The sequence below is a fragment of the Rhinolophus hipposideros genome (assembly GCF_964194185.1).
Source record: "Rhinolophus hipposideros genome assembly, chromosome: 2".
NCBI lineage: Eukaryota > Metazoa > Chordata > Mammalia > Chiroptera > Rhinolophidae > Rhinolophus > Rhinolophus hipposideros.
This window is the reverse complement of record NC_138048.1, coordinates 109,669,408-109,691,348: the sequence shown is the minus strand read 5'-3', so window position 1 is coordinate 109,691,348 and position 21,941 is coordinate 109,669,408. Positions and strand designations below refer to the sequence as shown.

The window sequence follows — 21,941 nt, the reverse complement described above, 5'->3', positions numbered from 1 at the left end:
CGTGACAGCCGTGGGTGAGGCCACTGTGAGGGGAGGACAGGAAGGTCTGGGACAGAAGGAGGCTTGTTACTTCTGAGACGCAGAGGCAACAGCCAGGGAGGCCTTCACACCCCAGGAAAAGCGAACCCGGGAATTTGGCGACGCTCAGAAATCATTCCAGACTCAAAGGACAGATGTAAAGAGATGAATGTCACATGGGGGCCGGAGACCTGGAAACAGAGCCAGGACACGGGCGCACTCCGTGGTGTGTGCAAACAGGGCGGGCAGAGGGGAAACAGCGACGGGCCTTTCCTTTAAGCCAGAGGCAGACGTCTGCCTTGGAAGGGCTCCTGCGAGGAGCAGAACTGGTTATAAAAAATGAGAGAGAAGAAGAGACAGAGAAAAACCGAGGGAGACGGTCAAAGGAAGACAGACGGAAACTGACAGAGACAGACCTACTTTAAGGGACTTAGAATACGTAACCACCCGAACGAAGCACGACACTGGTGATGGGAATCTATCTGCAAAGGAACAAAGTCCGCTTGCGAGGGCCACGCAGCAGCACCAGCAGGTGGGAGGGGCCTTCCTGCCGGTCCCCACACTGCGTGTTTACAGATGCGCCTGGTAAGGGTCCACCCAAGGTGAACTTCTGGGAGAGGTAGAGGGCGGGCTGAGTCGGCTCCCCAGCAGACAGATGGAGCGAGTGCCCCGGGGGGGGGGGGGGCACAACCCCCAGCAGTGCCTTAGAAGGACTGGGGAGAACCCGTCCCCCCGCCTGACGCCACCTTCCAGCTATGTGCACTAAATCTTCTGCTCTAGAGGAATTTCAAAGTCTTAGCCGGTGGAAGAGTCGCACTAGCTCTGCCTGTTGGCCTCGGGGCCAGGCTGGGCCCTGGGCCGCTGCAGGGTCTCAGACCATTACCTCAGTTTGTTCTCACGCTTTAGTGGTTTCAGTTGTCACTTAGAAGTCCAGAGTCACCTGGGGCTGCGCGCGCGCGTGTGTCTGTGTGTGCGTGTGTGTGTGCGCTTCCAGCTTCTGAGAAAGACACGGGACTACTGTCTGCTTGTCTGTCATTTGGATGTCACAGCGCCCGAAGCAGCAGCCGCAGGGGACAGATCCACGGGGCAGGAGGCAGGGGAATCTCCAGAGTGCAAGGCCCACGGGTCAGGGCAAGCCGTCCCTGAAGGGGGACAGGATCCGAGAGTGTGGCCTGGTCACCGGTAGGGCCCACCCCCAGGGTCTGCAGACAGGGGGCCAGGCACACTTGGGGGCACTGGGAGCCTGTGTGGGCTCAAAGAGGAGTGGGAGTGGGGATGCTGATTGTGCAGAAAAATGTCACCCACAGGTCTGGAGATGGGACCGTGGCCAAGGGGTCAGGGTGCCCTGTGAGAGGACAGGCAGTGCGGGGGAGGCGGTCTCCCCAGCAGGGAAGGTCAGTGGCTAGAGACTTCCCAGCCTCTTGGGCAGTGTGGTCACATGTGTGGGTCCTGGGCCTAGACACAGCGGGGCAGACTGCCCAGGGTCCTGGCAAGACCAAACCTGAAATGGTCTGTCTTTCTCCCCTGCACCCTGCGTTGAGGCTCCTGGGGTCACACCCTACAGATGACCACAGGGTTGGCTTGTGTAAGAGTCTGGGGTCATCTCTTGTCCCTGCTAACTGCTGACCCCATGGAGCTGCTGCTCGGAGACCGGACCTCACTTTCTCAGCTAGAACCTGAACTCCCCAACAATGGGGCACTTCATTTTAGTTTGGGGTTTTTTATTTCTCCTTGGGGACTTCCCTGCGGGGGTTGGTTCAAGGACCCTTGAGAGGCATTTCATGGCAGGGGTCTCAGGCACTGTCACTGCAGCTCTGCCCCCTCCCCAGAAAGGCTGTGCAGACGGTGGGGGGAGAGTGCCCACTCCAGAAGCTGCTTCTCTGTGACAGGATGTAGGGAGGGTGGGGCCTGGCCTCTCTGGAGGGGGCTGTGACTGGGCCTGAGAAGCAGCGTATTTGGCCCCCCGGGCATCCGATTTGGGGGTCCAGTGACAGGAAAGCCTTCCTGCGCTCAGCCCAGCCACCCTCTCCCAGGAGGACGTGTCCTGGGCCTTCATTTCATCTGCTGGCCCTTTGTCTGTAATTGGCCAGAACCCGTGGGTGGGGGTGGGAAGAACAGACACCTTGCTGCCCCCACAGGCGGAGTGACACCTGGGACGCCTGTCACGCAGAGCCTGCCACTCGGGGACCCCAGTCATCTCCTGGCTGCTGTGTGCATTTGCTGGAACCCCAACTTTCTGGAGCTGAGCCCTCAGCCCCGGGGCTGCCGTCCGCTCCCGTGCCCGCACCGCGGGGCCCAGGGCCCTGCCGGGGGTGCCCAGGCCCGCGTCCCCGGGCGCCAGGTGTGGCCACTGCTGCTCGGCGCGAGGGCGGGGCGGCGGCCAGACCTGGGGGGGGCGGGCGCGTGCGCAGAGCTGCCCTCCCCCGCTCGGACCCCGACCGGGCAGCAGCCGCGGGGCGTCTGGGCTATAAATACGGAGGTGAGTCACAGCCCGCGGCGCCTCCCGCCCGCCCGGCGCCGCCTCCCCCGCACCCGGGACGGTGCAGGCCCGTCGCCCGCAGGCCCTGGCCTACTTTCCAGTTTAGGAGGGTGACTAACAAAGGAAGGGCGCCCGCGGTGCCCCGCACCCACGCTGCGCGACCCCTCCTGGGGGGGCCCAGGGGTCTGTCCCCACCCCCACCTCCTCCTCCCTACAGATACTAAGTTCTTCCAGCGGAAATCACTGGGTTTTCATGTGCCCGGGTCCCACGGTCAGGGACCCAGGACCCTCTGACATACAGGTCCCGCCGGGTCATTTCAGGGCGGGCAGGGGCCGAGACTCCAGACGGGCAGGGACAGAGCCGGCCTTGGCCCCCGCTCACCCGGCCCTCCCCATCTTGCCTTCCTCTACCTCCCTCCTCCTGGCTTTACAAACATAATGGAGCCCCTACGTCCAGTAACAAGGAATGGTTCCAGGAGATCCCAGACCTCTCACCTCTGACCCCTAATTTCCCAGACGGCTGATAAGTAGGACAGAGGCAGAGCCTGGTTTTCAGGTCCCACAGCCTTCGGGATTTTGTGGGCTCATTCCCACTGCAGAGCAATCTGCAGAGTTTAGAGGACACTTGGGGCCCCCCGTCTGGCAGCCATGTCTTAGGAGTTGGGAGAAACAGCTATTTTCCCGTCCACTCCTCTCCCTGGGTCCCCTCCCCCAACCCTGCCCCTGACTTGATGACCCCAACAGACATTTGGCTGCACCCCGGCCCCCACAGGAGCACACATTTAGGTGGGACCCCAAATCCTGGACAGAATTTTAAATAAATTGGCAATGTGTTTATGTAATTGTGCACACACTGTGGGGAAAGCACCAGACCAAAAAGAAAATAAAAGGCTGGTGTGACTTCTTTTCATATTTTTACAATTGCCTGTATTTTCTACTGCGAGCACCATTACTTGCAAGCCATGGGACGGGCACACCAGTTGCCCAGGCCCCACCTCGCACCTCGGCCTGCTCCTCACTGCTGCCAGGTCACGCTTTCACCCTCTGCTTTGCCCTTCGCCCACCTGAACTGTCTCAGAGCGACAGCTGCCAGGTCCGCGGACGCCCACCGTCCGTTGGCTCTTCCCAGCTGCTGAGGAAGATAAGACACAGAAATAGAACTTTTGCTGAAATGGAGGGGCAGGCGCCGTGAGGCTAGATTCGGGCTGCAGCCTCATGGGAATGGGCTCTGCTCCCTCAAAACCAGGTCAACTGAGGGTGAGGTGACTCAACGCAGACCCTGCAGGGGCCCCACAGAAGACACTTATTAAATGCATGCTGGAGGGGGGTGCTGGCAACGTTGGTGAGTCGGGGCTGCTGGCAGCCCTGTGAGAAGGACCTGTGGCCTCCGGGCACACAGTGCCATCTTTGTCCGGCAGCGCTGTCTCATTAGTGCCATTTCTGAGCTGTCACACAACAGACTTTCTGCCTGGCTGTGGCCTCGTTACACTTGGGACAGAGGGAGGCCAGTGAGCTCCCCTGCTGGGCACACGCTCAACTGTGTCCATTCAGGAGGGGTGGGGGGTCCGGCAAGGACAGATGCCCATTGGCAGAGTCACATTTGAGATGAAGGGCTGCCCATCATGCCCATTCTTGGGGACAAGAGCTGCATCCTGGACAGGGGACCGGCAGCCTGGCCTTAACTGGCTGGGGCACAGGCAGTGTCATCACGACACCGTGCGGGTCAGTCCTGGACTCTAAGTCCTGACACGGGGACATCAGCACCCACAAACACTGATGCCCCAGAGCGGTGGGGGCTCCATGCTGTCCTCAGCGAGTGCGGGGCCTCTCCCCTCCGACCCTGCACCCGGCCCTGAGGCAGGCGGGCAGAAGCCAGAGATGGGGTCCTGTGCGGGGCCGGCTCATCTGCTCTGAACTACCCCACCGTCTGTGCACACCTGCTCATCTAACATCCTGGGCTTTGAGCCTTCAATGTGTACCCTGCTCACCTCCTGGGTGGGTGGTGCCCCTGGCCCCTTCCGCAAGGACTGGCAGGGGACAGCCCGACTCTCGAGGGCAGCTAGCCAAGGGGACCAAAAACTCACCACCAGGTTCAGGACTCTGACCCAGTGGCACGCGGCGCACTCGCCCCTCTGAGACCCAAGCGCACACGAGACTCAAACCCGGTCTTGCTGACGGAACCCCCTTCCTCCTGGAGCACACAGCCCACTTATCACGCCAGCCCCAGCTGTGACCAATACCCCCATTTTTAGCAATGACTTGAGGGGAAATCTGCAAGGCTGCGCCTACAGGCCCGTTACAGAGACCCTACCTGCTGGGCCTGCAGTGGGGACAGAAGGGGGCAAAGGTGACAAAGGCTGAGCCCCATGAGTCCTCATGCCCTCCACCCCTCCTGCCGGTCAGCCTGTGAGCGCCGGTGTCCCCACGCAGCATCTTGGTCCTTTCTGCTGTGGCAGCAGGCGCGGCCCCCACAAGTCACTGCTACCACGCAATGCCGGGACCCAGCGTGCGTGCTGCAGGTCCCTTTGTCTGGTAGGCCTTCCCACATTCCAGTGTGTGGCCCCCCAGACCTCTGCTTTGGGCCCTTCCGAGAGGCGCTGTCTGGCCTCAGTGGGACCTGCAGCCGGTGCCCGGGCTCTGACGGCACCTCCTAGGTTCTGGTCTGCACGGCTTGCTCCTGAGTCCCTGAGCTAAAAATACAATTGCTGAAATTATGAGAAAACACAACCGTGCTCTGCAACTTTGCTAAAAGCCCTCCTGCTAATACATCCGGAGGCAAAACAGCTGCTTCAAGCATCTGCTTTTTCAGTGACACTGAAATGAGTGAGGTCACGTGGCATCTCACATCCCGGGCCAGAGCTGTGACCCATCAGCTCCATCCCACAGCTGCCCTGTCCACTCTCTTGTCCTGCAAAGGGGGTGCAAGCTGGGCAGGCTGTGGATGGTGGTGGCAAGTCACAGCTCCTAGCTGGGGACGGCCACTGGTCCTGGCCTGGGCTCTCCCGTTCTGAGGGATTGTCCCTAAGGCCCTGGGCCCATTCTCCATTTGTTGTGGATTCCAGAATCCAAGTGATAAGTAAGTCTGACAATATACTCTGGCCACTGGGGTGGAAGTGGAAGGGGTCAGTATGCCTCTTGAGTGATGTCCAAACAGAGCAGGCACGCTTCCTTTTCACTTACCTTTCTCCGGTTGGCTGGAGTACAGATCTGAGGAGCGGCACCATCCGAGACCGTGAGTTAGCGACCAGGTGTTGAGAGTGTGCAGCAGGGTGACAAGGGGATGCCACGGCTACGTGAGAAATGGAAAGTCTATGTGTTTCAGCCGTCTGTTCCTTCTTTCCTTTTCTTTTCTATGAATCTCCCCTAGACGTGTACAAGGTTGACTAGAACGATGCCAGTGGGCACCTGTCTTTTTCTGATCTTAAAGAACACTTTAAAAAGTTTACCATTAAGACATGATAGAAGCTTTTAGAATTTTTAGAATTATTTGTTTCTTAAATGTTGGTAAAACTTGCCAGTAAAACCATCTAGATTTTTTTTGAAAGGTTTTTTATCCATTGTTTATAGGACAATTCAGGTTATTTATTTCTTCTTAGTTTGCTTTAATTGTTGTATTTTCCTAGAATTTTGTCAACTTTCCCCAAGGTTTCAAATATATCAGCATAAAATTATTCGTAACACCCCTTTGTAATCTCTGGGGCTTCTGTGGGTTCATCTTTTTTCTGTTCCCACTCCCAACACTATTTATGGTGCCTTCTTCTTGTGTCTTCATCAGGATTACCAGAGGCTTGTGCCTTTTATGTCACCTCCAAAGTTCAGCTTTTCGGCCTTGTTGATTCCACACTACGTGTCTGTTTTAAACTTGGTATTTGTCTCCCCTCCCTGTTTCTTTCTCTCTCCTTTGTGCTGTCTCTGACTAGATTATACGGTCCTTACCCCTTCCCGCCCTCCCTTCCCCTTTAACAAGTTTCGAAGCTGTGTGCTCTGCATCGAGAGTCTTACTGGCCAAGCAACTTGCCTACTTAGCAAGGTCTGAGCTACCCCACCCCGCCATCTGTGCTCCTGCGTACTCTCTCTCAGTTTTATCTTGGTTGACAGACATCGCATGTATGGTCTTAGTCTACTTTTCAGGTTTAACTGCACACATTTGCTGCTTTCTTTCCTTTTACTCATGTATTCTTCACATTTTCCATGCCTTTGTCTCTGCTGAATTAGAGATAACTTCTTCAGATGTCTCCCATTTCACTAGTTCTTTACCTGTATCTAACTGCAATTAAATCAATTCATTGATTACCAATTTTTTTTAATCCATGCAGTTATATCTCCATTATTATATTTTTCATTTATTGAACTTCTATTTGGTCTTTTCCCATTTGGCTTGGTTACTTTCTGGTCACACGCTCTTTATTCATGTCGTGTCCCGTTTACTTGCTTACCAGATACTCTGCCCTGAAAACCCCATAGCCGGGATATCTGCTGCCCACGGCTGCTCTAGCTCACATGTAGCACCTCGGTGCCTGTGTGCTTTGTGATTCTTTTTACTGTGATTTCATGTGTCTTGGACTCTACCTGTGGGTAAAGTCAGGTTGAAGGTCAGGTTGAAGTTGGGTTCGCCCATAGTCACTACTCACCTGAAACCACTTCCATCGAAATTCTGGGTTTTGGACTCTCTGGTGAATTTGGGATGCCAACCTCGTGACGACCAGCTGGTGGTCACAAATCCCAAATGAAAGGTTTTCTCCTCCACTCAATGCCAAAATTAGAGACTGACAGTCCCCCGGGTGGCGGGGGAGGGTGGTGTGCTAGTCCCTCCTCCCACTAGGCTGCCCTCCTCCAGTCGGCCCTGAGCTCCCCTTCCACCTGGGTCCCCAGCCAAGCTCAGTTCGAGTGGCAGTCCAGCAAACGCCACCCCTCCCTGCTCCCCAGGTCCCTGCACACACTCCAGGTTCAGCAGGTTGATTCTCCACCTGCCAGTTCACTCAAGCGTCTGAGGAAACACCGCGCATGTTTTATTCAGCGCTTTTGCTTCCAGTGACAGTGATGGGCAGGGAACCAAGTCCCCAGATCTGCCAGAAATAGCAGACCCTGGTGCTAGGAGGGCTCCCTTGCATGGCCCTGGGGAGGGTGAGGGGTGTCGGGGGACGCCTCTGGCTGCCCACAGGCGCTCTGTGTACCAACGCCCAGGGTGGGGCTGGTGGAATGAGGCATGTTACTGGGAGAGATGCTCTCTTGTTGCTGCAGAGAAAATGCAAAGGCCTCTGTCACATGGCATGTGCACAGCACAAGGCCGGCTTTGCTGCATAAAATGCACGCTGTCTCTTTATGTTTGCTGTGCAGGCACTTTTGTCATTGCTCCCACCTCATGGCATTTGGGTGACCTGGCCCTGTGTCCCCGACAGGCTGCATGTCTGTTGCTGGCATCCCACTCGGTGGCAACAGATGTCCACCTGCCCTCGGCCTCTCTGTGCCTGAGACAGCCCAGTGAGTAACGGAGTGACCTCATGTCATCAGCAGAAAGAACTGGGCAGAGGGTCTCCATTTGCTGCGAGGTGCTGGGTGAGCAGGGGGCCTCTGTACCTGAGAGCTTTGAAAGGCAGTCACAGAACGCGGAGGACCGCAGCCGGCGCAGCAGGGTGCTTGACGATAAACATAAAACTGGGACTGCACACAACGCCGCTTGTGGGTGGGCATTTCACATGCGTTTTCGTCTTCATCCCGCCTCCTTGTGCCTCAAGGATTCACCGGCCTGCTGGCCCTGCAGACTCCCCACGCGCCAGCCCGCCCCTGGCTGTGTCCCCCAGGGGGGCAATCCCAGCAGCGAGCCCCTTTCTCCTGGTTCTGCCAGTCCCGGGGACGGTGCTCATTGGCTGGCTGGCGGTGGGCCAGAGAGGCCACGTGTGTCCAGGCTGTTGGGTGAGGGCTCCAGCCAGGCCCACCTGGCCACTCGTCTGTCCAGTCCTGTCCTCGGTGTCCTCGGTGCAGGGTCACCGGTCTAGGCTGCTCTGTCGTTGGCTGTGGCTGTATAATCTTAGGTCACATTTCTGCTGCCTCCAGTGAAATGTGGCCGGGTTCCAGGGAGTGGGAGATCCTTGGGCTGGCTGGCCCAGGCAGGGGTGTGGGGAGTGGGAAGTCTTGGGCACCCAGTACTGGCCCCAATGCCCCTGTGGCTTGGCCTCTGGCCCTTTTCCCTAGTCAGTGGGAAGCCCCTCCCTCGGCTGCTGTTGGACCTTGGTGCTCCAGGATTACCAGCCAGGCCCCCAGGGGTGGGGGGCCACCCCATCTCCCCCATTCTCCCCCCCACCAACCCTGACCGTGGCTGAGGGGTCCTGAACACTGCTGCCCAGAGCCTCCCTCTCCTTCCTTTGGCCTGGGCCTCCTGAGGTGGAGGCAGGGCAGGAGCCAGCCACCTGTGAGCCTGGCCCAGCGTCCAGCGCCTGGCCAGGGCTCAGCTCTGCACCTCCTGGAGGTCACCTGCCTCCCAGGGATGGGAGTAGCAGAAGCCCCTCCTCACGGAGTGTGTGGGGACAAATTGCTCTGCATGCTGAGCGGGCAGCACGAGCAGGACCTGCCCTCAGTGTGAAGCACCCATATACATTCCCGTGGGGTCCCTCCCACTCTCACCAGGTGTGGTTCTCTTAGGTTGACCACACCTCCTCCGCTCAAGGGGTGGACAGTTACCTGGTCTGGATAACCAGTGCACTCCACAGCTGGCCCCCCACTGTGACTTGCTCAGGCTGAGTACGTGATACAATTCTGGCCACTGAGTGTCTTCCCTGGGACTTGAGTCAGAACTAGGAGGAAAGAGACACTCTCCACAGAGGCTTCCCACCTGGGAGCCAGGACCCTGGGGCTGAACGGGGCCACCAAGAGTGAGACCAATGGGAGATCACCAGAGCCAAGGGGAGGGACGCAGAGGCAAGCCCAGGCTGAAGACAAAGCTATCCTTGCAGAAAGCAGCCCCATGTGGGCTTAGCTGTTACAGCGCCGGCCTCGGGAGTGAGCGTGCAGCGCCCATGCTCCTGCCGTGACGGGTCAGAGCAGTGGCGTGCAGATCTCTGCTTTGGGGGCACACACGGAACACCAGCGAATGTGGTCTGTGCGGCCATACACTGTCCAGCACTCCACAATGAGCAACTGAGCTCTCCACTAGAAGCAAGCGCCAGGTTTTTCAAACCAAAGAACGAATGCATACGAATTACAGAAAGTGAGAAAAGAGGAAGGCAAAACAAAATAATTGAGACCATCAACCATTCCAAAGTGACCACACTTGGGAGTTTGCTTTTGCCTTTCTAGACATTTTCCTGCGCAAAAACCACACCTGTCCCTGAGGTCCACATTATCTGTAGAAACGGGACACTGCTCTGCATACGGGGGTTACAATCCTATCCTCTTCACCTAATAAACAATGACCATTTTTCTATGACAGCACGTATACGATGCAGTCGTCATTTCTAATGGCCACACGGCACTTCCCTGCAGAAATCAACGACAACTGACACACACCATCCCTTCTTACTGGGCCTTTGAGTTTTGCTGCTTTAGTGTTTGAACGTCTTGTCCATGCCTGGACCTCTTTGCACATTTATACTTAGTTCCTTAAATGACAGACGTGGAATTGCTGCAGGATGGCACGTGTGTGCACCGATCACAGTGTGAGTGACCCAGATGGCATCCTGGAATGGTGTGGGGATGGGAGGCTCACAGGCTCTCAGGTCCGGTTCCACTTTGTCATGTTATTAAGACTCCACCCACCTCATGGGTGAAATACGGTTTCCCATTAGAATTTGCAATTCTTAGATTCCTAAACATTTTTTATCTAGTTGCTGGCTATTTGTGTTTCTATTTTTGTGGACGTTTTCCCCCAGATAATTGCGGGTATCCCTTGATTTGACTCCCTCAGGACTGGCCCAAGTCAAGGATTTGCCTGTCAGTTTATTTGGGAGATGGTCCCAGGACCTGCCCAGAGAGCGAGGAAGTAAGCTGGCAAAAGAAGGCACCCAGTGAGAGGGTCTTAAAAGTCACTTGCTCCTGTTCCTCTGGGATAGGGCACCCCTCCAAAGAGTGAGAAATCTGGGGAAGGTTCTCCTGGGAGGTGGCAGGCCTGGGAACGGCCCCTCCAGGATGGGGGAGCAGGGGCGGAGCCGGGCACAGCAGAGGTGGCTCAGCCGTCGCTGGGGCTGGTGGCAGTGGAGAGGGTTCTGGGCTTGTTTGCAAGGTGGACAGCGTTTGGTTCCTCTGGTGTCACACTGGTGCCAGACCCAGTGGCTGCCAGGGGCACCATGGGTGTGTCCTCGTCTCATGTCCAGTGGAGGCGTCCAGAGCAGAAGTGCCGATGTCTGACGTGCAGGCTCGGGCGTCCTGGGCTCCATGGTCCTGCCCACTGCCCTGAGGCCAAGGCCCGGGCATGCTCTGGACGCCACGTGGCAGCTGTGCTTGGTTCTGATGCTGACCTTTCTGGAAGCACCTGCTACCTCCCCTACCGCCACCCCTTCCTACTCACAGCAAGCTTTCTGGGCAGCACCACCAGGACCTGGTTAGAAACGCTGCCTCCGGCCACCCCGGCCACGACACCCACACCACACTGCTGCCCCCCTGGCACAAAGCATCTCCTGCACCGATGACAAGCGCACAGGTGAGCTGACAGAGGCTGGCAAGGACCCTCCCCCAGAGGAACAGGCACAGCCATCGGAACCCCGGTTAAGGCCCCCTCCCCTTGCCACTGTGCTGGGGCCCATGGGCCAGGTCTCGGCCCCTCCCAATGGCCACTGTCGTCTGCCAGGCCCCAGGGCTGGCACTCCTGGCTGGGTCCCAGTGCAGTGCCGCGGTACCTGGAGTGTCTTGATGAAGGTAGTCAGCAAAACAGTGGCCCCAAAGACGGCCACGTTCTAATCCCTGGGCTCTGTGACTGTCAGGTGACACGGCAAGGGGAGTGAAGGTTGCCATAGCTGACCTTGGGTGGGAGGTTGTCTGGATTACAGGGTGGGCCCTGGTGATTGCACTGAGTGTGGAAAAGGGAGGCAGGAGGGAAGGACAGTGACATGAGGCGAGGGGGACTTGGCGCCATGTGCCCCATGGCTGGCTTTGAGATGGAGGAGGGGGCACAAGCCATGCAGCACCTCTGGCTGCTGGAGGAGGCAGGGCAAGGGCTGTGCCCTGGAGCCATCCGCAGGAGTCAGCCCTGCCCACCCTCACTGGCGGCCCAGTGAGGCCATCTGGACTGATGGCCTCCAACACTGCAGGGGCCTTCGCCTGTTCTGGCTGCAGCAGGAAACTTGGAGGCGTCGCGACTGACCAGCTGGAGGCTCCCAGCAGACCCCTCCTTGGGGATGCCCTTCCTTCTCGCCGGGACTCCCTCCCTGAGCCCAGGGCGACTCTCTGAATCTCCCTCCGACCTCCCCGCTCCAGCCCAGCCCAACATACCTGCCTGGAGCTGTGGCACGGGGCAGCCACAACCCCTGGCCTGGACCCCTGAGGTGTTCTGTCAGTGACCCACAAACGGGGCCATGGGTACGACCAGCTCTGAGCATGGGGACTGGCAGGAGTGGCATTTAAGCCCTGGGTGCCCCCACCCCCAAGCCGTCCACGCCTTCAAGAAAGGGTTACCTGCTAAAAACCGTTTGGAGACCCAAGCCTCCTGTGGGGGACAGCCTAGCACATTTGCAACACTCTGTCCCTAGGCTCAGCCCCACAGCCTGGCACCAACGTCCAGGCCAAATGTTCCTGGACTGGGCTGGTCCAGATGGTCCCTGCCGGCGGCACGGGTGCAAGGCTGGAGGCCGTGACGAGAGGCAGCGCCTGACGTACACTTCCCTTGGGCTGGTGGCGTGGCCCGAGGTGCAGACCAGCTAGGCGAGTGGCCAGACTGCTGTCATCTAGACCTCACCCTGCTTTACTGTCTTCCTGTCCAGACCGTGTCATGCGGCCGTATCCCCCACGTCATCCTACGTCTCACTAAGACCTCAGACTCCTTCTCTTACAGGCACGTGGAATGCATGAGGCCACCAGTCACGGCCTCCCGCCCACCCCGACAGCCTCAGTCTCTCACCTACGGAACCGGGGGATGAGAGGGAATGCAAAGCACTCATGTGTCAGCCACGTGCCCAGCTGCCTGAGCACTGGTGCTGGGCAAATCTTACCCCTGATGCCCACGGGAGCCGCCCCTCAGCCACACTCCACCTGCCAGGGCACCTGGGCCCCCTCAGAGCCCGTCCCCTGCCGGTCCACAGTGGCGATAGCCCCCACACAGGGCCCCTTGGGTCAGCCTGATGGCCGGAGCGCCGGGTGTGCTGCCCACAAAAACAGAGCAGTGACCGATGGCATCAGTGGCGACAGAACTGGGTGTGTGGGAGCTGGAGCTGAGTGCTTCCCAGGGCCGTCCCCCAGGATCCAGGGTCCCAAGAATGTCTGGGAAAAGCTGACTATCAGCTGGGGTGAGAGTTTCCAGTCAGCTGGGGTGGGGCCGCCTCCAGGAAAACAGCCACAGAGAAGCCAGCCCGCTCGCCTTTGGGTCCTGCTGCTGACTTTGGCATTGCCAGCGCCCCACATAGGGGCCCAGTGCCAGGGGGCAGGGGGACTTGGGCTGGAGGGGGCTTGAAGTTGCCACATCCAGGTCCAACCCACAGGGAGGACGTGGGGCCCAGTGGGGGCTGGAGCCTGACCTGGAACTCTCTCAGTCCTGCTGCTCCCACCCACATCACGCAGGGGACACTGACCCTTGTGTGGCAGTGGAGGGTCTGCTGAAGTTGTGGCCTGAGCAGCAGGAGGACAGGAACCGGCAGGCTGGCCTGGGTCCAGGGGACCCTGGAGGGGTGGGGGGCTCTTAGCCTGGGCGCAGCCCCTGGCACTGGCCCTTCTGTGGCTTCTGCTTTTGCTGCATTTTGTTAGCCTCAGGGGCCCCTGGTGCAGCTGTCTGAGCAGCGCTGAGGAGAAAGCCAAGTGGCCCCTGCCTGGCCCTACTGGCCTCTGCCTGCATCCGTCCTCTCCCTGGTCCCTGGTCCTCATGGCTCGCGAGCTCATGCTCAGGTATGGGGAGCATCTCGTGAGGCTTGTCCCAAGTCACGGTGTGCTGACTATAAAGGGCGCTACCCCTGCCACACAAAGGAGGGCCCAGCCCTCCCACCCCACTCAGTTGCAGGCTCTGGTGACCTGCCACCCCAAGGGTGGTCAGGATGGAGCCTTGCAGGCCGGGGGTGACGACTGGGCCAGGAAGACGCAGTCATGGCCAAGAAAGAGTCAGTCCCACAGCTGGCCAGGAGCTGCGGACAGCCCAGCTAGGGGGTCAGAGGGGCCCAACATTCTGCCTCACTATCTCGGGGGCCACAGCGGAGCTGGGGAAGGCAGTGCATTAGCTGTCCACTTCCCACGGGGTGGTGGGAGCGGGGTCAGAACTGCCATGGCTGGAGCAACTGCAGGCCTTTGTTGGCAGGACTTGGGGTTCCTGTGGGTGGACTGTCGGGGTGGGGCTGGGAGCCCATTAACCAAAAGAGAAAATGGTATTTGACCTCTGACCAAGACCCTTCCGTTTCAGGTCAGGCTCTGAGGCCCTGCCCACCCTCCACCCCCGTCCAGAGGCAGGGGCACAGCTGGGCTAGGAGACGCCACCCTCACTCCCTGGCTGCTTCCAGAGGACCCTATGGTGGCAAACAGGAAGGGACTGTGGTGGGGGTTAGGTGTGTAAGCAGTGGTCCCGGCTAACACGTAGTGTGGGGAGCTAGGCGTGCAGGGGGGTGTGCAGGGAGTGGGACTGTCCTCATCCCTGGCCTTACTCTGGGGAGAAGCATCTGCGTTCCTAGCTCAGAGGTGCACAGCCCTCACCAGCTGGGACCCCTACTGTCCTCTGAAGGAGCTTCTGCTCGGCTGCGCTTCTCCCATCCTTCACCCATCTGCAGTCGCCAGAGCACAGCTGGGGCCCCATGAGTAGGAGGCTGCAGGAAGGGGTCAAGACAACGGTCCTGGCCTCGGTAAGCCCCTGGACCGAGTCCAAGCTCCGGCCACATGGCTGGAGGCGGCTGGGCCACCGCCTGAGGGGGCTCCCTGACGGGCCCCCTGACAGGACCCCCGATAGGACCACCCCTGATGGGACCCCCTGACAGGACCCCCGATAGGACCATCCCTGACGGGACCCCGATAGGATCCCCGCGATGGGATGCCCCCTGACGGGGTCCTCTGATGGGGCCGCCTGACGAGACCAGTGACGGGGCCAGGAGCCCAGCCCCAGCTCAGCCACACTAGCCGGGCCTCCAGCCATGTGCAGCACCCCACTCCTGGCACCGACTTACACGTGTCCAGATGTTTCCCACAGCAAACCCGGGTCTTCTCTAGGTGTGTCTCCCACCAGCTGAGACAAGCAAGCACTCTTGGCTGGTGCAGCTGAGGCACAAGGGGACTCTGATTTGGGTCTTCCTAAGTCGCCAGGCCCTGCCCCTCTCACCTCCATGGTGGCCCAGACATATCCCCATGGCTGGCACGCTCCAGGAACACAGGGCACCTCTTTCCTGGGACAGTTCTGATGGCTGGGCTCGGGCTACATGACCATCCCTGACCCCATTTCCAACCCAGAGGGTGGGTCAAACCTACCTCACAAACCCACGTCTGAGAACGGGGATCTCCAGTTACATGTCACACAGATATAGGACATAAGGCGACCACAGTAGTCCTCACAATTCACAGAGTGAAACCTGGGAGTAACCAAGTGTGACCACAGGGAGGTTTACACAAACTCGGGGACACGCCCTGAAGGAATGTGGGGAGTCCAGTTCCAACAGGGCCTTTGGAAATGTGGACACATGTCACATCATGAAGTGAAAAAACAGTGCCCAGTGACATAGATAGAGTGGTCCAACGCATATCTGAAATGCCACACGATAAAGTAAATACCAAGGGTTCTGTCTGAGGGGCTGGAATACCAGCGAGTTTTACTGCCTTCCTTTGGCTAATCTGTACTCTCTCAAGTTTCTAAAAAGAACACACACACATTTTGTAATAAAGAGGGAAAGCTACTGATCACACATCAGGAGTGGCCCTTCACAGGAGCCGTGGGGACGGGGTGCCTTTCTGGGGAAGCCCAAGCACTGCCATCAGCCCGCAACGTGGGCTGCAGCGGACGAACGGCCTGCTGACCGGTCGTCGTCCAGAGTGGACGTGAGCTGGGGCTGCACAAAGGCCCATCTCTGCCAGTGGTGGAATGACTGTCCCCCCACAGTCTCCCATCAGCTGCTGAGGTGTCAGCAGGGCCCAGACCCATCAGCCCCCAACAGCAGGTCTGGTTGTGTCACCAGAAACGCACCCCACTGAACCCACAGCCTCCCCGGGGCCCCACAATTCCAGGGACACATCACCCCAAAGCCCAGGCTACGGGCTCCTGCTCAGTCTGTCCCCCAGGCCACCTCCGAGGCTCCTCGCTGCCCGTCTGCCAGACTTAGCAATCCTTTTAGGAAAATCAAAACCCAGAACCCAGTATTGATCTCCCGGGATCCTTTGTCTGTCTTCTGAGGAGTAATTCACTTTAAAGCAGATCCATGCTTATGGTTAAGATTTGAACTCCTCTGGGCAGACATCCATCCAGCAAATGGACGGAAATACTTAATTTGACAGCTGGCCGCTCCCGTCTCCTGGCCAGCGACTCGTGGGGGAGCTGCCAGCCTGAGCCCCAGCTGGGCTTCTGGAGGGCTGTGGGTGACCAAAGACAAGCCTACAGCAGGGCCCTCAGCGTCTCGCCTCTTAGCCTCGCAGGGTGACATCTGGGGTGTCCTGACTCCTGGAAGTGGGGCTGAGTTCACGCGGCCTGCCAGCCAAAGACAAAGAAAGGTGCGCTTTGCCTCCGAGCTGTCAGACGATGTGTCACTGCTGTACTGTGGGGAGACCCTTCACGGGGGACGCTGCCATCTCCTTCCACAGCTTCTGCAAGTGGCGGGTCCCAGCCCAGATTCACGAACACACTCCTTAAACTGGCACCCATGTCCAGACACAGAACACCGCCAGCCCCCGGCCCATACCTGCCCACAATGCTGCTGACATGTCTGTGTGTGTGTGTGTGTGTGCACGCATGCGCATGCAAGCCAGGTTGCCCCACGCGACCGTCACAGCTGTGTATAGAGTATTAATTACGAACACAAAATGGACTCGAATCAGTCCGCTATCTGTGTCAGTCACAGAGCGACAGTCATGCCAGAACCCCCCGTGAGAGGCATACCCAGTGAGCGCCCTGACCAGGTAACTCCAGACGCAGGGTGCAGTGTGGCCACCTGGACACTGTATGGGACTGCAGGTGGGGGCACCGCACCCAGTCTCGGGCACACGACCAGAGCTCTCTGAAGGCTCCTCGCTCAGGCCTCCCCCGACGAGCTGACAGTGCACCTGCACTCGTCCCCGACGGAGCCCTTGAAACCTCACCTCCTGCCCGACTCGCCAGCCTGAGCCGAAGCCCGGGGAAACGCACACCAGCGCCTAGGGGGCTCGCTGAACGCAGGACTCTCTCTCATCCTTCTTTCCTAAGACTGTTTGCCTGGCCCAACCCCTACTGCCTGCACACCTGGGTGACCCTCCTGTGTGAAACTGCTCTCCCTCCACTATTGGAGACTGTGCTCTGGCCGGAGCCTTGGTTAATGCCCGTGGGGAACCGAGTAGTAGGACCAGATCCATGGCTTTATTCTCCTGAAGCCTGACATTGTGGAAAGACACACACTTGCGTGAGACTGCTCTTTGACAGCCGCGTCCCACTCATGACACTTCATGTATGTGGGACTGAATTTGAAAGCCTCGCCCCCAGAGTCCCTGAATCGAGGTCAGGGGTTACTGGGCAAGAGGGGGCTGACCCTGTCCTCACAAGCAGGATACTGGGTCCTCGGGGCTCCTTTGGGCAGTGAGAGCCTTGGGGTCCTGCAGCCGGGTGCCCCTCCCCCTGCCTTTCTTGTCTTCTTGCCGGTGGCACCGACCTGGTTGCTACCATTGATGCTCCAGATGTAACAGAAGACGCTTCCAGACAGGCCGCCTGCCCAGGGCGTTTACTCAGCAGTAGGATGGTAAGAAGGCTGCTGGGTGGGCCGTTTCACCCCTCGGCCCTAGTTGCCCCCACCTCAGGGCGGGGCATAGGCAGGAAATGGGGCTTCATGCTGGTTGGACCACCGGGGCTGATCCCTAAAGCCAGTGGCCCTGCTGATTGGCTCACACCTACTGGCCACCACTTTAGGAGTAATCAGGAAAAACTGAGAAAGGCTGAACCACGGACTCTCCACCCAGACGAGGCACACACAGTGTGACAAACGTGGGCCAGCCTGCCCTCGGGGCCTGGCCTCGCTGCACCCTGACCCCTAGCTCTGGCCGAGCCGCCAGGCCCTGCAGCCTCCCTCTTCCTTCCCATAAAGTGGGAGGAGAATAGGTAATACATCCAGACTGTTATGCTAGAGCAGATCTGCCCCTCCCTGCTAGAACCTTCATGGTGCACCCAGAGTTTAACCCCAACCTCCAGTGTGGCCCAGGGACTCCTGCCCCGCCCTGGCCCGCTGGCCTCTCCCCATCCTCGTGGCCCGCGAAGGGGGGCTGCCCTCAGCTAACTTCAGCCAGGCCCAGGGGAGGGGGTTGGAGGGCTGTCACAGGGTCCTGAGCCCTGGGCTAAGGGTTTGGGTACGGTATCCATGCCCAGGGTCAGGGCTGGGGACAAAGTGGCCTTCCTGGGGGAATCCATGACAGGCCCACCCTCTTGAGTCCCATGTCAGGCTGCTTTGTGCCTGCCTGGGGGCCTTTGGCCTCTGCGTATTGCTCTATTTTAAACAGCTACTCGGGAAATGTGCCCACCATCCTGGAGGGACACTGGGCGGAAGGTCACAGCCAGCAGGGCTCACTCACTTTGACCCTGAAATTGCACAGTGAGAGTCACTTACAGTAGAAGGGGCCTAACGTCCATCCCTTGAGATTCAATCAAGGCACCTGCTGCCGCGGGGCCCACGGGCTGGAGGGTGGCTGGTGCCGGGCCAAGCAGGATAGCTGTTCTCCCAGACACCCTGGACCCGGGCCCTGGGCAGGAGCGAGGTGCGGCTGACGGCGCTGGTGGGGGGCAGTGAGGCGCCCCTCTACTGGGCGGGGCACAGCTGGACCAGAAAATGTAGTATTAAGAACACCAAACAGATTGGCTACCACTGAGATTAGCTGTGATTCCTACTTTTTTCTTCACACACCTCTGCATTTTCTAGATTTCCTACAATAAACATGTATTACTTTCTAGTAAAAGGAAGAAAGATGGTGGACTTCCACTTCCAGCAGAGATTGGGTGACAGGAACTGGATTTACTTTCCTGCCTGAACAACCAAAAAAAACCTACAAAGACAAAACGTATGAAACCAGGGGTTTTAAGGCGCTGGACATCTGACAACAAAGAGCCACGAAGCCTGTGGGGGGGGGAACAGACAAGGTGGGTGCCCCAGCCGGCTGCCTGGAGTTTCCTGGTCACCGCGCAGGGAGGGGACCCGGTGGGCCCCAGTGGACACCCTGAGTTGAGGACGCTGAGAATCCGAGGAGACCAAGGCAGATAAGAGTTTGCAGGATGGAGACGTACAGAGAAGCGAGTAGCACTCAGGGAGATGCAGGGTTTCCCTGAGTATAAAGCAGAGGGCCGGTCAGCAATTTCAATTTCTAATTAAAAACCTTCGCACAAAGAAAACTCCAAGCCTAGGTGGCTGCACTGGGTGAGTCTACCAGACAGTTAAGGAAGAATGTTAGGCACGGCCAGAGGAATGAGTTGTGGGAGACCAAAACTGGTCTATTAGAACTTATTTGGCATGTTTGAGCAGCAGGAGGTCAGGCGAGAGCAGAGGGAAAAGATCATAACCTCCCGGAGCAAAGAGGGGTGTGGAATTTTATAGGAGGGGGTAAGCAAGGCTGTTCCCCCTTCAATGACAAAGGGTTTCAGGGCAGGACCCAGACCTCCAGCTCCACACCCTGGCACTGCCCAGGCCCACCCAGGCCTGCTGATCACAGGCCCCTAGGAGATAAAGCAAGACAGGATCAGGACAACATGGCCTTAAGATAAGGTTTCTGCTCCTGGCCTAAATATGGCCGAATGAAGGATTAGCAGAAAGTGCACAGAAACGTGTTCACCGACTAGAAAAGAATTATTATTCCCAAGTACTCCATGGGATCAGCATTATCCTGGCACCAAAATCAGATGGTACAAGAAGAAAATACAGACAAATCTCTCTCAGAAACATAGGTGAAAAAGTCTAAACAAACGTTTATTAAATTGAATTCAACAATATGTGGAAAAAATACATCACCAAGTGGAGTTTAGCCCAAGAATTCAGGGTTGATTTAACATTCAAAATTCAATCAATAGAATTCACCATATTAACAAACTAAAAGAAAACAACAATCTCAGTAGACTCAGAGAAAGCACTTGACAAAATCCAACATCCATTCTGACAAAAACTCGCAGCAAATCAGAAAGGGAAGGAAACTTCCTCCACTTGATAAAGGGCATTTAAAAACTATCTACAGCTGACATCATACTTACTGGTGAGACTGAACTCTTCTCGCCCAAGGTCAGGCTCTCACCGCTTCCATTCAGGGTAGCCAGGGCAGTAGGAATGAGAAAAGACAAGGAAACGTACCATGATTGGAAAGGAAAAAGTAAATACCTTTATTTGCAGATGACAAATTCGCCTATGCCAAAAATTTAATGGACTCTACAAAAAAAACTACTAACTATTGAATGGGTTGAAAAGACTGCAGGACCAATTTCTCTACACTAGCAATGAACAACTGAAAATTAAAATGAAAAGAATTTATAATTAAATTAAAAACACAATATTTAAGGATAAATCAGAAAAAAGATGTGAAAGACTTGTATACATAAAACAACAGAACTGCTGAAAAAATTTAAAGAGAACCTAAAGACATGGAAAGTTTTTCTGCCTTCATGGTTTGGAAGACTCAATGCTCTTAAGATATAAATTCTCTCCAAATTGATGTATAGATTCAACAAAATGCCACTCCAAGTCGCAGAAGCCACCCACCGGCCTTTCTGGGTAGGATTTGATAAACTTATTCTAAAATCCATAAGGAAATGCAAAGGACCTATACTAGCCAGAACAAGTGTGAAAGGGAAGAACAAAGTCAGAAGATTTACACTACCTGACTTCAAGACTTTATAAAAACAGTAACCAAAAGAGGGTGTTTATATAATAAAGTCCAGAAATAGACCCACACACATATGGACAATCGGACTTTGACAAAAATGCAAAGTCAGTTCAGTGGAGAAAGGAGTGTCTTTTTAACAAATGGCGTAGGAACAATTGGCTAGCCATATGGGGAAAAATAAACATTTATCTACACTCTGCACCATACACAAAAATTAACTCAAAATAGATCACAGATCTAAATGTAAAACTTAAAACTATAAAGCTTCTAGAAGAAAACATAGGAGGAAATTTTTGTGACATTGGATTAGGCAAAGATTTCTTCGATTCATCATCAAAAAGATGACCCATAAAAAAGCAAATTGATAAACTAGATTTCATCAAAATTTAAAACTTCTCTTCAAAAGTCACTGCTAAGAGAACGAAAAGACACAACACAAACTAGAAGAAAATATTTGGAAACTGTATTTCTGGTAAGACTTGTATCCAGAATATATAAAGAACTCTCAACACTCAATAGTAAGAAAACTAATAACCCATTTTAAAAATGGGCAAAGATTTAAACAGAAAATTCATCAAAGAAGATATACAAATAGTAAATTAGAACACACACACACGCACACAATGCTCGACATCATTAGTCATAAGAAAACTTAAAACCATAATGAGATACTACTACCCACCTATTAGAATGGCTAAAAATGAAAGAACTGACAGTCTCAAGTGTTGGTGAGGATGTGACGTGCTCATATACTGCTGGTGGAATGGACAACATCTTTTGGAAACAGTTTGCTAGTTTCTTAAAAAGTTAAACATAGGGCCGGCCCGGTGGCTCAGGGTGTTGGAGCTCCACGCTCCTAACGCCAAAGGCTGCCGGTTCAATTCCCACATGGGCCAGTGGGCTCTCAACCACAAGGTTGCCAATTTGACTCCTGCAAGGGATGGTGGGCTGTGCCCTCTGCAACTAGAAAACGGCAGCTGGACCTGGAGCTGAGCTGCGCCCTCCACAACTAAGATTGAAAGGACAACAACTTGACTTGGAAAAAAGGCCTGGAAGTACACACTGTTCCCCAATAAAGTCCTGTTCCCCTTCCCCAATAAAATCTAAAACAACAACAACAACAACAAAGTTAAACATATACCTGCCATATGATCCAGCCATTTTACTTCCCGAGAGAAATGAAAGCACACATCCACACACAGACCTGTACATAAATGTCCACAGCAATTTTGTCTATAATAGCCCAAAACTAGAAGCAACCCAAATGTCCACCAATAGGGCAATGGATAAAGAGACTACGGTACGTCCATCTAAC

The 21,941-nt window shown here is 56.1% G+C and overlaps 1 protein-coding gene across 8 annotated transcripts in view; it reads right to left on the bottom strand.

The window, feature by feature from the left end:
* Positions 1 to 21,941, bottom strand: part of SLX9 (SLX9 ribosome biogenesis factor) — an 87,290-nt gene that overhangs the window by 18,136 nt on the left and 47,213 nt on the right. Inside the window, exon 8 of one of the 8 annotated variants that reach the window (XR_013994826.1) lies at positions 6,573 to 9,288. The exons of the other annotated variants lie outside the window; for them this stretch is intronic. The gene's annotated coding sequence lies outside the window, so the exon portion shown is untranslated. Of the gene's footprint in view, positions 1 to 6,572; positions 9,289 to 21,941 lie in introns of those variants that run through there. 8 annotated transcript variants of the gene reach the window in all.